The sequence below is a fragment of the Onychomys torridus genome, chromosome 1, assembly GCF_903995425.1.
Source record: "Onychomys torridus chromosome 1, mOncTor1.1, whole genome shotgun sequence".
Lineage (NCBI taxonomy): Eukaryota > Metazoa > Chordata > Mammalia > Rodentia > Cricetidae > Onychomys > Onychomys torridus.
Genome location: NC_050443.1, coordinates 158604992 through 158622000, shown reverse-complemented (window position 1 = coordinate 158622000; position 17009 = coordinate 158604992). Strand labels below are relative to the sequence as shown.

Below are 17009 nucleotides of genomic sequence, written 5' to 3'. Positions count from 1 at the left end.
TGACAAAAAAAGAATAAAAAAAATAGTCATGGATTTGAGAGTGGGGGGATGTGGGACACAGCAAAATTTGGAGTTGGGAGAAGGAGGGTTAAAACGATGTAAATATCTTACTAATTTATGAAATATAAAAATGTAAAATACCTACCCCCGCCACACACACCCAAATGGTTGAAATGAAAAGAAAAGAAATTTGTTCTGAGGAATGGAAGGACAGGAAAGAAATCAAGACAGTGCAGAAATACAGACAGTTGGCAGATAATTAGTCTGGGTTAATTAGTCATTCATGAATGTCTATTCTAAGTGTGTTAACTCAGAATCGGAATGAAATGACTTACCAGTTGTTCTACCCTTTTTAGGAAGAAGAGCTTGCATTGGAGAAGGTCTGGCCCGCATGGAGCTGTTTTTAACCCTGACCAGCATTTTACAGCATTTTACTTTAAAACCTCTGATCAATCTAGAGGACATTGATACCACCCCAGTTCTAACTGGCCTGCTGTCTTTGCTTCCATCCTATGAGCTCTGTTTCATTCCAGTCTGAATCTGGGTAGTCTTTCTCATGGATGTCTGAGACCCTGCTTTTACTTGTGAGCAAACAGGTGTTTTGTGTCCTATGTACCTGCATCCTGCAGGTTTTCTTCATGGCAGAGCTCCTACCTCTGAACTATCTCAAATTTTTCTCAGCTCCTTATGAACCAGTTCCAATTTCCACATATGAAAAAATCCTTCACTGATTCAGCACCAATAAAGTTTTTGTTGTAGTGTGTGTCAGATCATTAACTACATTTTCATTTGTGTGCATTCCAGATGAAAAGTACATTATCAATCTCATGTCTTATTTTAGTAAGAGTTAGCAAACAGAACTTATTCTGTGATTTTCAAGAAAGCTAACTCACCATTCATTCCTGTGTTATTTTTTTACCTAGGAGAATAATCTCTTGGCATGTATACATTTTGTCTTTTCTCCATGAAATTTTAAAGTATGATTATATGTACAAATCTTCCTAAGTGATGTGCATGGTTATGTATGTAAGCACACTGGCAGAGGTCTGTTTATGCACACAGGGAGATAACAAGGGAAGATCATGCCTACCAAGAGGAATAACATGAGACAAAACTTGAATTTCTCAGTTTCCAAGGATACCCTTTCCTTATCTTCTTCTATAGCTACCTCTACACACTCCATGTATTATTCCATATAACCTCATATACACAAACAGAAATATCTGCATATGTGGGTTTAAAGTTAACTATGATTTGGAAGTGCTATTTATATAACAACATATCATAAACATAGTTCATAATATCTTACTGTTTGACTATTCCATAACTTTCCAACTTATTTTATATTTAAATATATCCCTATTTAATGATATTTAGATTAGTTTTGAAATATTACCTTTATGGCAATATTACTGGCAATTAGAGATCAGGAGCTGAGAAGCTGAAAAGCTGATTGTGAAATGGCATTTTGGAGTACTAAAACAGAAATAATGTTTGTCAGTGTGGTAATTTGAATGTAATTGGCCCCCATAATCTCACAAGGAGTGGCACTATTAGGAGGTCTGGCTTTGGTGGTGTGGGTATAGCCTTATTGGAGGGAGTATGTTACTGTTGGGATGGGCTTTGAGGTTTCTTATGTTCAGGATACCAACTAGTGTCAGTCTACATCCTGTTATCTGCAAGATGTAAGAATTTCGGCTCCTATTCTAGCACCATGTCTGCCTGTATGCTGCCATGCTCCCCATCATAATAATGGACTGAATGTCTGAAACTGTAACAACTATAAGAGTTTCCTTGGTCATGGTGTTTCTTCACAGCAAAAGAACTCTAAGACAGAAGCTGGTACCAGGGACTGTTATTGCTGTAATAGTGCTGCTTAATTAATGGGGCATGAATTAGGAGCATGGAAGACAGTTGTGTTGAGTGTGATTTGATGAACTGTGGGAGGCTTGTTCAGGAGGCCACAGAGGAGAAGAATTTCAGTATGTTGCTTAGAGATCATTCCTGTGATATTTTGGTGAAGAAAGTGTGATGTGCAATAGAATATTTATTTAACTATATAAGCATATGTTGCATTTGTTTAACTATGTAAAAATGTGTTGCTGTGCTTGCCTAAGGTACCTGATTGGTCTAATAAAAAGCTGAACAGCCAATAACTAGGCAGAGGAGGTGAGGCTGGCATGCAGAGATAAAAGAGGAGGGGAGAAAGACAGAGAGAGAGGTACTAGGGAATAGCCAGGGGCCAGCCAGCCAAGCAGGGGCCAGCGAGGTAGACACAGAGGAAATGGGAAAGTAGGACATACAGAATGAAAGAAAGGTAAAAAAGCCCTGAGGCAGAATGTAGATGAAGAGAAATAGGTTAAATTAAGTTATAAGACTTAGTGGGAGAAGCATAAGACAAGGCCAAGCATTCATAACCAATAATAAGTCATGATTTGGGGGCTGGTGGTCCAAGAAAGCCTGCTACATTTGGCACCCAACATGAGGCACATATTTCTCCGTAGGTCCTGGGAAAGCTGGAAAAAATACTGATGGGGCTTTCTAGTAGCACAGTGCTTGAAGCATACAGCTCTGCCATACAGTGAGCACTTGAGCAGCTGGCATGTTAACTAGAAACAACAAGCCAAGTGAAAATACCTGCCACAGTGTGGGGACAAACTTCTTAGAGCTGGTGAAGTTAAATGCAGCTCCTGACTAAGTGCAGTTCACAGTTAAACACAGCTCTCAGCAGGTGCACAAGGTGTAAAGCTCAGCTGTCACAGATCTGACTAGGATTGAGACAGCTGCCAGTGCAAAGCCACTTGTCAAGTTTAAGGTTTCACGCACTTGATCAGAGAATGCTACAGGTGCACAGTGAAGCAGGTCCAGACCCCCCTCCCAATCCCCCCCAAAACCCACTCTAAATAGGTTACAGTATGTTTAAAAATGTGCATAGGTGCTTAAGAAAGAAAAGAGAATGGGTGTAGACAGTCAAAGGAAAAAAACAAATAATTTAAAAATAAAAAGTCTTTAAAGAGAGATTAAAGTAATATAAAGGAAAAAAGCCATGTAAAGATGGGAATACATAGGGAATCTGAATTCTGTATAGTGTTGTGTTGACTTTGAATTTTTTTAATGCTGATGAGTGAATGGCAGCTGTGAGAGACATTGGATTGTGAAAGGGACTGCTGAATTAAACCATCCTAGAAACTTTAGGGATGTCTTAACTTTGAAATGGAATTCAGAAAATGTACTGTGTTGGGGCAGAGGTTATGGTTTTGTTTCTACAGGAAACAAAAAGCTGAGGATTCCTTCAAGGTTAATAGAGATCAAGTTTGATTAGGGGAGACCTCCTGAAAATCTTGGCTACAGACATAAAAAATAAACCAAGAAAAACTACAAAACAAGTGATGTATATACTGGTCCCTCCACACGGGAACAATTCTGAGACTCACCAACAAATGTTACAACTAATTTTCCCAGGACTTGACCATTGTCTCAATTCAAGGGTTCCCTGGAGATGCTGTTGGCCCCAGACAACAGGAATAAGTCTAGAGAACACAACACTCACATTCCCAAAATGTGGGGTGAGTGGTTTTTGGTCATTTGATGGGTAATGGATGTTTGTCATTTTTTAGAGGTGGAGGATATAGGAATGTATCCTATATAACTATTAACCTCAAATATTTTACATTGGTATGTCTTTTGGTATATTGATACAAATTTAAAGTTATTTTTGTTATATTGTATGTATATTTCTACTCTTGTTTATGCTTATGCAGCTCATTTAAAAATATAATGTATAATTAAGAAATGTAAGTTAACAGTCATTTATAATAATTAAACTTGTAGTCATATTAAATATGTTTTAAAGGTAACATATATATATATATATATATATATATATATGTATTAATGTAAATATGAACTGTGTATTGTATACAAGCCAATCAAAGATTTTTTTGTTTTATGTTTGAACAGGTAAAATATACTTCATGTATCCTGTAGTTACTTTAGACTTATTTTCTCATGTCTGTAGTCAGAATTTTCAGGGGGGTCTTCCTTGATCAAACCTGTTTTTTTTTTTTTTTTAAACTCTGAATGAATCCCAAGACTTATTTTCTGTGGAAATAAAAGCAGAATATCTTTCCTAAAGTAACGTATCTTTTGATTTCCATTTTGAAGTCAAGGCATTTTAAAAATATATAGATTGGTTTAATTTAGCAGCCTTCATAATCAAATACCTTTCAGCAGTTATTATTTGTTCATTATTCATCAAAAAATTTAAAGTCAACATAATAACATACAGTATCCAGACTCTTTGTGTATTTTCCGTCTTTATGTGGCTTATTATATTTTTTATTACTCTGTTTTTTTAAAAGACTTCTTCTATTCTTTTTCTGTTTTCTCTCCCAAACCTACACATATTTTAAACACACTGTAGCCCATTTAGAGGTTTTGTTTCTGTGTGAATAAGTCTTTACTGTGTATCTTTAACCTTTATCTTTTTTTCTTTGTCTGTATAAGCAAAAGCATGCTTACCACACAGCATGCTACATGGCTTGAAGAGGCCTCTGTGTACTGTGGCAGGAATCTGCCATGCTCAAGCCCACATACCAAGGCAGTATCTCTGTACCATGGCTCACATGAAAGACACAACTAGGAAGCTGTTTTTGGCTCTGTTTATGTGTTGTAGAACCATTTTTAAAAAAAGCTTTCTCAGGGTTTATATGGATATCCAGGCCCCACTTTGGGCACCATATGTGACCAAATAGTTTTCTCCCATCTGACAATTCCTGAATAACCACTCAGAGACTTAATATTACTTATAATTGCTCAGGCTTATTAGTAATTATCTCTTATACTTAAATTAACCCATAATTCTTACCTATGTTTAGCTACATGGCTTGGTACCTTTTCCCAGTATAGCATTGTCATCTTGCTTCTTGTCTGTGTGGCTGGTGACCCTCTGATTCCATCCTCTTTCTTTCCATCATTCTCAGTTTGACTTTCCCACTTAACTTCTTGCCTAGTTACCTGGCAGTCAGCATTTTATTATACCAATTTGAGTGACAAATATTTAAAGTGTACTAGAGGGGTATTCCACAGCAAGGTATGGTCCTGAATGGCAGCTCAGGCCAGGAAATCACATGGCCTCAGGTGGCACAGTCCAGACCATGGGCATCTGTAGCATGAATCTGAAAACTTCTTATTAATAATAACAAACCTGGAGCCAGGTATTGGGGTGAATGCTGGAAGATCAGAGAAGCAGAACAAGCCACAGATACCTCACCTTGCCAATTCCTCAGCTGATCCTGTTTCCTCAGACTGGAAGCTTCTGAGTTCTCATCCAAATGGATCTCAGCTGAACTGTGCTGCTCAAAGCCCAAAAGTTTAACCAGCTCTAGTTCCTGGTCCTCACTCCTTATATACCTTTCTACCTCCTGCCATCACTTCCTGGGATTAAAGGCTCACTTCTTGGGATTAAAGGAAAGAGTCACCATGCCTAGCTGTTTCGAGTGTGGCTTTGAACTCACAGAGATCCAGATGGATCTCTGTCTCTAGAATGCTAGGATTAAAAGTGTGTGTGCCAGCATTTTCTGGCCTCTGTATCTAGTGGCTGTTCTGTTCTTTGACCCCAGATAAGTTTATTAGGGTGCACAATATTTTGGGGAACACAATACCACCACAGGCATCCAGATGATCTTTGGTAGTGATGCTGGTCACAGACATCACCACAACCCCAGCCCACAACTATGGGCTCAGACATGGCCCTTTGCTGCAGCACTAGCCCAGATGTCACCATGGCATCAGGTGATAGCACAGGCCACTCAGATTAGTATGGGCCTGGTGGCAGCATGGCCCTTGGACATCAACATGGTCCAGGTTGGTGGCCCAGATCATGGACATCCTTATGGCCTTAGCTATTAACACAGGTTGTGGACATCAACACAAACCCCAGCTGCAGTAGAGCCATAGACCCAGACATGGAAGCAACAAAGGCCTAGGCATCACATGGCCTTGGTGACAGTCCAAACCACGTGAAGCCATGTGGATGCATGGTGGCAACACAGGCCATGGACATCAACACAGACCCTGGCTGTGGTCAGGCCATGGACCTGGCAGCACAGGCTACTCACATCAGCCTGTTCTTCACTGCCTTCACGTCTCCATTTCTGCCACCTTCCACAGCACCTGAACAGCTCACTGCTCTCTCTCATCTCTCCATCACATACTTGCTCATCATAGTGGTTTCCAACATCAGGCCAGGCCTATGGCTGATGTCTCTCTGTCTTCCACCTCTCCTGCCAAGAAAATATTCTCAACAAAATCATAGAAGAAAATTTTCCTAACCTAAGAAAGGTGACACCTATAAAGGTACAAGAAGCATAAAAAAATAGCATATTGATTGGACCAGAAAAGTAATTCTCCCCACCATATATTAATCAAAACACTAAAAATACACAACAAAGAAAGAACAGTTTTTCTTTTTTATGATTGACTTACTTGCTCAGTACATCTATCCGTGTTGTAGCACACACCAGGAATGAATTTAATGAATTCATTTCCTTAAAACTTTTTTAAAATCACATTTATTTATTTACACATTTATTTAGTGTGTGTGTGTGTGTGTGTGTGTGTGTGTGCTGTGCCCATGTGCAACAGTGAGCATATGGACAACTTCTGGGAGTTGGTTCTCCCCTTCCACTATGTGGGCCTGGGGACTGTTCTCAGGCTTACCCTCTGGATCATCATGTCGGCCCCTTCCTGTCCTTTTAAAGTAGAACCATATCCCATTGTCTGTATATTCCTCATTCTGTTTGCTCACTCATCTGTCAGTAGAAGGAGATCTTGAAGGAGTGGAGGTGTGGAAGGAGACAACATACATGAAGGAAACAGTGGTGGCTGGAGGCTCCCTCAGATGAAGAAGCTGGAGATGGAGTCAGCAAACTGCTAGGCTCATGCTAGCTGCTGTCAGGGCTTCCGGGAGCCCTCAGATGACCTGGGGTCAGGTTCTAGAGAACTGCCATTGTCAGGATCCTGGGCTTTATTCTGTAGTCACGGTGGAACCATGGAAGATAATGGAGCAGTGAAATGGGTAGAGAAACAGCTGTACTTTATTTAGCTGATTTCTCTTCCTCTTCACAAACAAACAAACAAGCAAAACTTGGATGAAGGGTTTCCTGGAAGAAGAGACATTTGGGAATATTTGTAGTTGTATGGAATCCAGTAGTAAGCTAGTTGCGAAGGAAAGAATTCTAATTTTCAGGGTTGACTTTTTTTTTTTTTTTTTACATACATAATCAATTATTCATAATGATGTTAAAATCACAAATAAAGCAGAGTTGACTTTTTAAGTGAGAGAATCAGCCAGCAGGTGGCGGTGTAGGGCTGAGAATGAGGCCTGCTTCAGCACACAGCTCCTGCAGTGCTCCCAATTCTAGCCTCTTGCAGTCTACTTTAAGAAATGGATGTGGATTTCTGGGGACCTCTCCACCTGATCTGACCTAGTCTGGTGATCAGAAGGCCAAACACCCTAACAGTCGTGTTGGAACTCTCATCCAATAATTGATGGAAGTGGATGCAGAGATCCCCAGCCAGGCCCCAGGTGGAGCTCCAGGTGTCCAATTGTCCAGAAAGAGAGGGACTGTAAGAGTGTGAATTGTTGAGACCAAAATTGGAAAAGCACAGGGACAAATAGCCAAATGAATGGAAGCACATGAATTATGAACCAAAGGCTGTGGAGCCCCCAGCTGGATCAGGCCCTCTGGATAAGTGAGACAATTGAATAACTTGAACTGTTTGGGAAGCATCCAGGCTGTGGGACCAGAACCTGTCCTTAGTGCATGAGCTGGCTGTTTGGAACCTTGGGCTTACACAGGGACACTTTGCTCAGCCTGGAAGGAGGGGAGTGGACCTGCTTGTACAGAATCCACCAGGTTTAAATGAATCCCCAGGGGAGTCTTGGCCCTGGAGGAGATGGGAATGGAGGGGAGGGGCTGGGGGGAAGGTGTGGATGGAGGCAGGAGGGGGAAGGACAGGGAAACCCATGGCTGATGTGTAAAATTAAAATACAAATATAATAATAAAAAAATGTAAAAGAAAAAAATTGTAAAAAAAAAAAAAAAGAAAGAAAGAAATGGATGTGTCTGTAGGTTTCTCCATCATGATCTTAGTGGGAACTCATGAAATTTAGATCAAGAGCTGTGGAGCCTGCATGGGCCTGGACTAGGCCCTCTGCATAATGAGACAGTTGTGTAGCTTGGTCTGCTTAAGGGGTTCCTGGCAGTAGGATCAGGATCCATCTCTGGTGCATGAGCAGGCTTTTTGGAGCCTACTTCCATTGATGGGACACCTCTTACAGCCTTGAGGCAGGGGAGGAGCTTGTATCTGCCTCTAGTAAATGTACCAGGCTCTGCTGACTCCCCATGAGAGGCCTTTCCTTCTTGTAGGAGGGAATGGGGGTGGGTTGGTGGGGGGAGGCTGGAAAGGTGGGAGGCAGGAAGAGGGGGATCTTTGATTGGTATGTAAAATGAATAAAACAAACACTTTCTTAATAATAAAAATAATGGATATGGCTTCTCCTATAAAGCAGGGATGCTTTTCCTGCTGACTGGGTGAGCTATGGGAAGAGGATGGCTTATAGTTGAGGCCCCAGCCCTTGCTGAGTTGGTCCTTCTGTTGTCAGCCTGTTTAGACTGTCTGTGTGTGTGCAGAGGTGCTGCTCTTTCCTACCTGTCAGACAGGACAGGCAGCCAAGTCCCTTCAGGCAGAGAGTGAGGGAGCCTGTTTGCTGTGCTTGAGGCAGGATGCCTGGAGCAAGTGCTTGCTCTGGCCCCTCTGAGATGCCTTCATGTAGGGCTGAGGTCGGGTGAGGTGCAGAGTTTGCCTTTGAATGAAAGCTGAAGGGGTCAGTAGGTGATGCACACCTTTAATCCCAGCACTTGGGAGGCAGAGGCAGGTGGAGTGAGTTCTACATTGTCAGTTCCAGGACAGTCAGGGCTACATAGAGAGAGCTTCTCTCAATAATCAATCAGTCCATCCATCCATCCATCCATCCATCCATCCATCCATCCATGAAACAACCCCAAACCAAAACCAATCCAAAACCAAACTAAAGGGACCATTAAAACACTCAGTTATGGGCTGGGAATTTAGCTCAGCTGTGGAGCACTTTTCTAGCATGTGTGAGGTCTTGAGTTCAATTCCAAACATTTCAGGGCTGATGAGATGGCTCATCAGGCAAAGGAGTTTGTTGCCAAACCTGAGATTGAACCCCACAACCCACATGGTAGAAGAAGAAAACCAAGTCCCACAAACTGTTCTTTCAGCTACCTTCCCTTGACATAGTATGGCATGCACATACCTGTACATATGTGGGTATACACACATACACATTAAATACATGTAATTTTTAAAATTAAAATAAAGTATTTCTACAGATATGTGTGTGCCTGGTACCCAAGGAGACTAGAAGAAGCCATCAGATCCCCTAGAACTGGAGTCACAGACAGTTGTGAGCCACCACGAGGATGCTAGGAATTAAACTTGGGACATTTGGAAGAGCAATCAGTGCTCTCACACATTGAAATAAGAAAAAAATTTTAAGCATAAAAACATTTTAATTTAACATTTTTACATATAATAAAATAATACAACCCAAGAGGCCAGCGCTCAGAACTGCTCCAGGGTGGAAAAATAAATTGCCAGCAGAGTAGCAGGGCTTAGAGAAAAATTACAGTCCTTAAAAGTCTCCCAACCAAAAACAGCCCAGGACCAGATGGATTCAACGCAGAATTCTACCAGATCTTCAAAGAAGAGATAATACCAATACTCTTCAAATTGCTCCACACAATAGAAACAGAAGGAACATTACCAAATTCCTTCTATGAGGCTACAATTTCCCTGATTCTCAAGCCAAACAAAGATGCAACAAAGAAAGAGAATTACAGACCGATCTCCGTAATGAACATTGATGCAAAAATACTCAATAAAATACTGGCAAACAGACTCCAAGAACACATCAAAACAATTATCCACTGTGATCAAGTAGGCTTCATGCCAGGAATGCAAGGGTGGTTCAACACATGAAAAACTGTCAATGTAATACACCATATAAACAAACTGAAAGAAGAAAACCACACGGTCATCTCACTAGATGCTGAGAAGGCCTTTGACAAAATCCAACACCCCTTCATGATAAAGGTCTTGGAGTGATCAGGAATACAGTGTAGCTGGAGAGCTTTACTCCAGGTCCCACTAAGCCCCAGCAGTCCGGTAGCCCACTTATAAAATGAACACACAGACGCTTATATTATTTAAACTGCTTGGCCATTAGCTCAGGCCTGCCATTGTCTAGCTCTTACTCTTATATTCAGCCCATTTCTATTAATCTGTACTTTGCCACATGGTTCATGGCTTACTAGTTCCTTACATCTCGCTTGTCATGGCGGTGCCTGGCAGTGTCTTTCCACCTCCTTTACTTCCCAGAATTCTCCTCCTCATTGTCCAGCCTACCCTTTCCTTTCTGCCTGGCTACTGGTCAATCAGCACTTTATTTTCACCAATCAGAACAACACATTTGACATACTTGAACATCCCATAGCACTTCTCCTTTTCCTTTTTTTCAAAAAGCAATGTTTTAACTTTTACATAGTAAAATTACATATAACAAAACAATTATCAATCAAGAATTACAGTTACAATATTAAAGAAGATATCCTATCTATCATATATTTGTGAGTCTAAGGTTTTATATCTTACTTATCTTTTATCATAACTGAGGAAATTATAACTATCTCGTCTTCAGCCACATCAAAGACCTGAGAAAGATATAATATTACCTCAGAACCGGGAAAAGGATGCAAGCAACTTTTGGGAGTCTTGCAGGGTAGACAGAGACAGCTGGCAACCTGGATAGTCACCTAATGTTCCTTTGTAAAGTTGGGGCATTTGTCTTCAGCCCACAGGGCTAGAGTCTCTTGGTCACTTCTCTCAGTGTCCTGTAGAATGTCTGGAGGTTTCCTCTTTGAAGCAGGAACCTGAAGGACCATTTTGTCAAGCAAAGTTCAGTGGTCACCTTTCTATGGGTCCTGCATGTCCAGTTGATCAAGCAGTCCAGGCAAGAACAGTTTCTTGCCCAAATGGCTACTTTTGCCAAGGTGAAGATAAACTCCATATGAAGTGTCTTTAATGCCCATCCTCCTCTCTGAAGTAAAACAGTGCTGCCAGGAGCAGATATGTTTCACTGTCCAGAAAGTCTAAATTTTAAAAATATTTTAAATGCCGTATTCTGTAGGTCTTTGAAGTGTTTGAAGATTACCTGTCTATCTGAAATATATCTATGTATACCTAGAATACTTAACATGACTATAAGTTTGACTATCATAGAAGACTAATTGATCTGTATTTCTTAATTATCCATTACAATCTAAAAGAGTTGCATAAACATAATATCTCAAACGAGAGTAGAAATATATATATATATATATATATATATATATATATATATATATTATAACAAAATTAACTTTAAGTTTATATCAATAGACTAAAATCTATACCAATGTAAGACATTTTAAACAAGTTGTTGTTCTTTAAAAGTAAGTTCATTAGTCTACCCTTTCATCCTATTATATCTATATCATATGCCCCTTTTTTCTTTAGAAAGAGATTATATTTACAATCAACCTGATTTAAATAAAAATACTGGTTTTTCTCTGTCCCACACCAGAGGGCTCTTCTGACACAAGAATCTCTTAACCTTTTCTTTTAGCAGTATGCCTGGGTTTAGAGAAGGAGTGAGCCAATTCCATGCCCAAAGCCAGCTTGATAATTTTGGGAATTTGGGGGTAGTTTCTCTTACTACTTCCTGCTGGAGGGGGGTGCTGTATCTTATGGGGACACAGAGAAAATTTTAGGATTATGGAATAGTCCGTGAGGGTAAACCTCTGAGCCAGTTGCCTTGAAACCATTCTGGATGTTGGATCATCTGGACCATGGTGTCATCGGAGACCTTTCAGGTGGTCTTGGCTGATCAAACCTGATATATCTTAATCTGGGACAAATCCACATCCTCTGGCTTTCTGTGGAAACAAAAGCAGAGACTCTTTTCCAAAGTAACATATCCTTATATCCAAATTTTGAAGTCAAGGTACCTTTAAAATTTACATATTTGTTTAACTCAACAGCTTTTACGATAAAATCTTTTTTTTTTGTAGTTAAAAATCCCAAAGACAACATAAACCAGATTGTCTGTGTAATATCCATCTTTGTAAGACTGAAACGCCGCTGTGGCTGCTGTCTCCGCCCACCTCAGCTTCCCAACATGGCGGTGGTACAGTTTACCGCTGGCTCTGGGTCTGGAGCCGTGTGTACCATCAACAATCAGAAGCAGTTCTATCAAAGCAGTGCATAGCCCAGAAACTTTTTTTTTTTTTTTTTTTTTTTTTTTTTTTTTAACTAGCAAAGGCTAAATCCACCATGCAGCAGAGTAAAGTGCTGCTTATAGACTTCTCATTCCTGCCATACTGCAGGTCAGATGCACACGCCAGGAGCCTACCATAGTAGCTCAAACCCGCAGGCTGCCGCTAACCTGAGAGAGACAAATAGGAAGCTGTTTTTAGCTCAGTTTTAGAATCTTTTTTCTCAGGTTTTAGGTGGAAACTCTTGCCAACACGTTGTGCGCCATTTGTAATTAGAGTTTTTCTGCCTGGCCCACAGTTAGGATAAATCTCTCTCACCTGCCAGGCCCATAGACGCTCAGACCCAACCAAGTAAACACACAGAAACTTACATTGTTTACAAATGGTATGGCTGTGACAGGCTTCTTGCTATCTAGTTCTTATATCTTAAATTAACCCATTTCTGTTAGTCCATAAGTTGCCATGTGGCTCATGGCTTTCCAGTACCTTACATCTTGCTTGTCATGGCAAGGGCTGGCAGTGTCTCTCCCACCCAGCCTTCCACTTTCCACAATTCTCCTCCTCCTTGTCCCGCCTTCCCTATTCTAATCAGAGCAACACATTTGGCATACTTGAACATCCCACAGCAATACAGGGAACATTCCTAAACATAATAAAGATGATTTACAGCAAGCCAACAGCCAACATCAAAGTAAATGGAGAGAAACTCAAAGCAATACCACTAAAATCAGGAACAAGACAAGGCTGTCTGCTCTCCTGATACTTATTCAATACTTGAAGTTCTAGCCAGAGCAATAAGACAACAAAAGAAGATCAAGGGGATACAAATTAGAAAGGAAGAAGTCAAGCTTTCACTATTTGCAATTGTTACTTATCTAAAGGTCTTTAGGAAAAAACTCACATGTTCTGAAGGTAACTTTGTTTATTACTGCATCTTGAAAAATTCTTTCTTCAATGGAAAAACTCTAGCAATATATGAGCTGCATATTGAAGGTCATATTACACTTCTTGAATAAAGATGGAGACAGAGCCATTCTATTAACACATAAGAAATCACATGGTTTTTCTCTCAGGATTGGAAAAAGTCACACCAACTGTAACCGTGGTAATGCTTGGCTCTCATCCAGGTTTCCTGATGTATAGTCTGCAAAGCAAGCAGAAAGGCACATAGCAAGAGAGAGTGACTTAGAAAATACCCCAAATCTTAAGATATATTCTTCTATCCTGTGTAAACAGTTAATTGGCTGAATCTTGAATTTCATAACATAAAATTGAGGTTAGATGTTCACACAGAAAGTCAGTTACTACAGGGGGCTATGTCTACCAGAGTTGCTTCATACCTGACCTTGATTCAGCAGTAAACACCTGGGAACTTGTCCTTGTGTATTCTCTGCAGCTAGTCTGTTTTGAATTGGTTCTGAAGTCTAAAATTAGCTGTCTTTGTGACTGAGAATACTGTTACTTTCCTACGTTAGTTATGAAAAATATCCTAGTATTATTTCTATTCATCAGTACACAGCTCAAGCAGAAATCATCTTCCTGACCATCCACAGCTATAAGTTTGCCCAGTAGATGGAATATATACATGAGATAAACACACAAGCTGTGGGAAAACACCCATAGCAATTTTTAGGGAAGATAAGTGTAGTGGCACATGAGAGAAATTACAGACAGAAGCAACCAGTTATTTACAGTCAGTGAGCCCATGGTCTTTGCGAAGTAGGGCTTCCCATTAGAGAGTTATTCATCTGATGGGTTGAACTGTTGAATACTATTTGTCACCTGCTTTATACTCCCATGGCCTATGGAAAGCAAACAAATATAAATGCAATTACAAAGCTTGGAATGTGGGACTTCTTCCAAAGGTAAGGAATAATGTCCCCTGTGCTTTGGGATGTGGGGCCATGGAGGTGAGGACATGCTGAGCCTTTCCAGAGCTCATCTACAGATGATCTCTAAACATTGTTCCATCTCATGGGTTGTCAGATGGCTATCTTGTCCCAATGTGAGAGGACCTAGTATTAATGAGAGAAACCTGAGAGAGTGTGGTGATATAACCCTAATAAACTTGCCTGAGGACCAGAGGACAGAGTCAGCCACTAGATTAGACATAGACATCAGGCAGTGGTGGTACGTACACACCTTTTTTCCTATCACTTGGGATCTCATGTCTTTGCTTGGGAAGCACATATGCCTTTAATCCCAGGAAGTAATATAGCAGGGCAGAGAAAGGTATATAAGGTGTGAGGAGACAGGAACTCACTCTCTTTAGGCTGAGGATTTCATAGAGGTAAAGAACTAGTGGATGGCTGTTCTGCTTCTCTAATCTTTAAGCTTTGATCCTGATATCTGGCTCTGGGATTTTATTAAAAGACCATCTAAAATTCGAACAACATATCATGTGTAGCCATGAAGGACTGTTGAAATTACAGGATGCTTTAAAATACTTTTAGTAAAGGACAAAATACTCTTGTTCTCCGTAAGTCAGCAAAGCACCTCAAACTCACCCTCTAATTGTGTTAGCATCAGGTGCTGTAGGGCGCTATTGGTTAGTGCTGGCTCAGCTTGGTATGGCACCCTGAATCTTCACATTCAAGGTGCCTGGACAAGGTAGAGACAGCCAATGGGGCTTGCTCCTTCTCATGGCTTGGGATGGAACTCTGTGGGGACATGACCAAGACACACACGTAAATTTCTGGCTCACATTTGCTCATGTCCATTGGCTGAGATCTTCCCAGCCCTGGAGTTGGTGACATTTCTGGCCCATGTTAGTGTTTGCACAAGTATGAGTGTTATATGATTGGTGTTGTGAGGGCTGATCATACACTAGGCAATATAGAAGGGCTTTCTGTAATTGGGTTTTTCAAAATATAATTTCTTTATAACAATGAAGGGGAAAATGATCTCTTATTTTTACAAAATGGAATCTGAGAGACCACAAAAGGTTAAGCAACTTGCCCAGTAATGCCCAGAGTCACTGACTGATTCCAGAAGATGTGGCTTTGCTTAAACATAGAGATTCTCAGAGAGCTCAGTGATACTGAGTTTTCACTTGGTGGCTGATGTGGGTGTTTTCCTCCCTTCAGGGGATCCCAACTAGCCTTCAGGATTCAGAGGTGTTAAAGCTCCAGTCATCTAAGTTGCTGTGTCAGTTGGAAATGCTTAGAAGCTGCCCATGTGTGACAAGTGTGGAACTGGCATTGTGTGAGTATTGACTTCCCCTGGTCTTAGAGGTTGGGCAAACCATGGAAAGGTGGGAGTGTCTGAGCATTGCATAGCTTGGGGGTAAAGTCAACAGATGAACCAGAACATGCAGAGCTCTTGTGTTGACATGGGAGAGGCTTAGAGAATGGCGAGCCCTTTCCATTCACAACCAGAGGGTTGCTGTGGGGCCTCTGGAGAAGCCCCAGGCCTCAGCTCAGGAAGGACAACACAGGACTCTCATGTCACTAATGCAGCCCCATTTTACCTCCCTCCTACAGAGGAGTGTTTGTGAAGTTGAGGGACCATTACCACTACCCTGAATGTTATGTGTGCACCCACTATGACACCAACTTGGAACAGAAGGGCCATTTCTTCATAGAGGATCAGATTTATTGTGAAAAGCATGCCCGGGAGTGGATCACACCACTTGAGGGCTATGATGTGGTCACCGTGTTCCCCAAGTGATCAAGAAGACCTGCCCTGTCTGCTGCCCTCCAGCCAGCCTGCTGTACCTGGTTCTCTGAATGTTCTGGCCTCTTCTCCCTGACAGTCCTGTGCTCTACTAGCATTAGTCCTGCTCAGTGAACATTGAGTTCCACCTGTGCTGACTCCCACAAGCTGTGTGATGTCTACTTTTACATTACTGGAAATGGTTTTGTCTCTGTCCCCTCACCAACACCACCACTCACCTTCTTCACTTGGGGTCTTCTATGCTGCAAAAGGACATTGGCCACAATGGGATGAAGCCAAATGTAGTATCTCTCACACTGATTTGGTTTATTTAAAATATTTTAGACTATAAAGCAGTATGTGGCTTCTTAGTTGATGTTGTCTGAGGACTGTATGCTGCCTCATGAAATCCTGAGTCTCCCTTCTAGTTTTGGTTTCTTAGATGTAAGAGGTGAAGGCCTTTTCCCTGGACATGAGAAGACTAGCATGAACATGATGTGTTCCTTCACATCTTTGAGGCTTGCTCTAAGTATTATTGATTAATGCTAATTATCTTCATTACTTTTCTATTCCTGTGGTAAGCATGATGAAGGCAGTTTTTAGAGGAGCAATTTTATTTGGGTTTATGATATTGGCAGGGAGGCATGGCAGCAAGTGGTAAGGCAGCTGGAACAGAAAGCTGAGAGCACATATCCTTAACTACAAGCAGAGAGTGAACTATAAATGGTGTGGAGTCACTAAACTCTCAAAGCCCACATGCAGTGATGTACTTTGTAGGCTATTCTTCCTAAATCTCCCCAAACAGCACCACCAACTGCAGATTACATGTTCAGTTCCTATTCATTCAAACAACCCCACTAATATATGATGTTTGGTTCTGTTTTAGTAGAGTTCTCCTGGAGTTTGAGGGACTAAAACATCCTGTCTTAGCAACTGTCTTCTATTTCTGTG

At 41.0% G+C, this 17009-nt stretch overlaps 1 pseudogene; it reads left to right on the top strand.

The window, feature by feature from the left end:
* Nucleotides 1-16073, top strand: part of LOC118578277 — a 39187-nt pseudogene extending 23114 nt beyond the window's left edge.
* The last annotated feature ends 936 nt before the right edge of the window (nucleotides 16074-17009 follow it).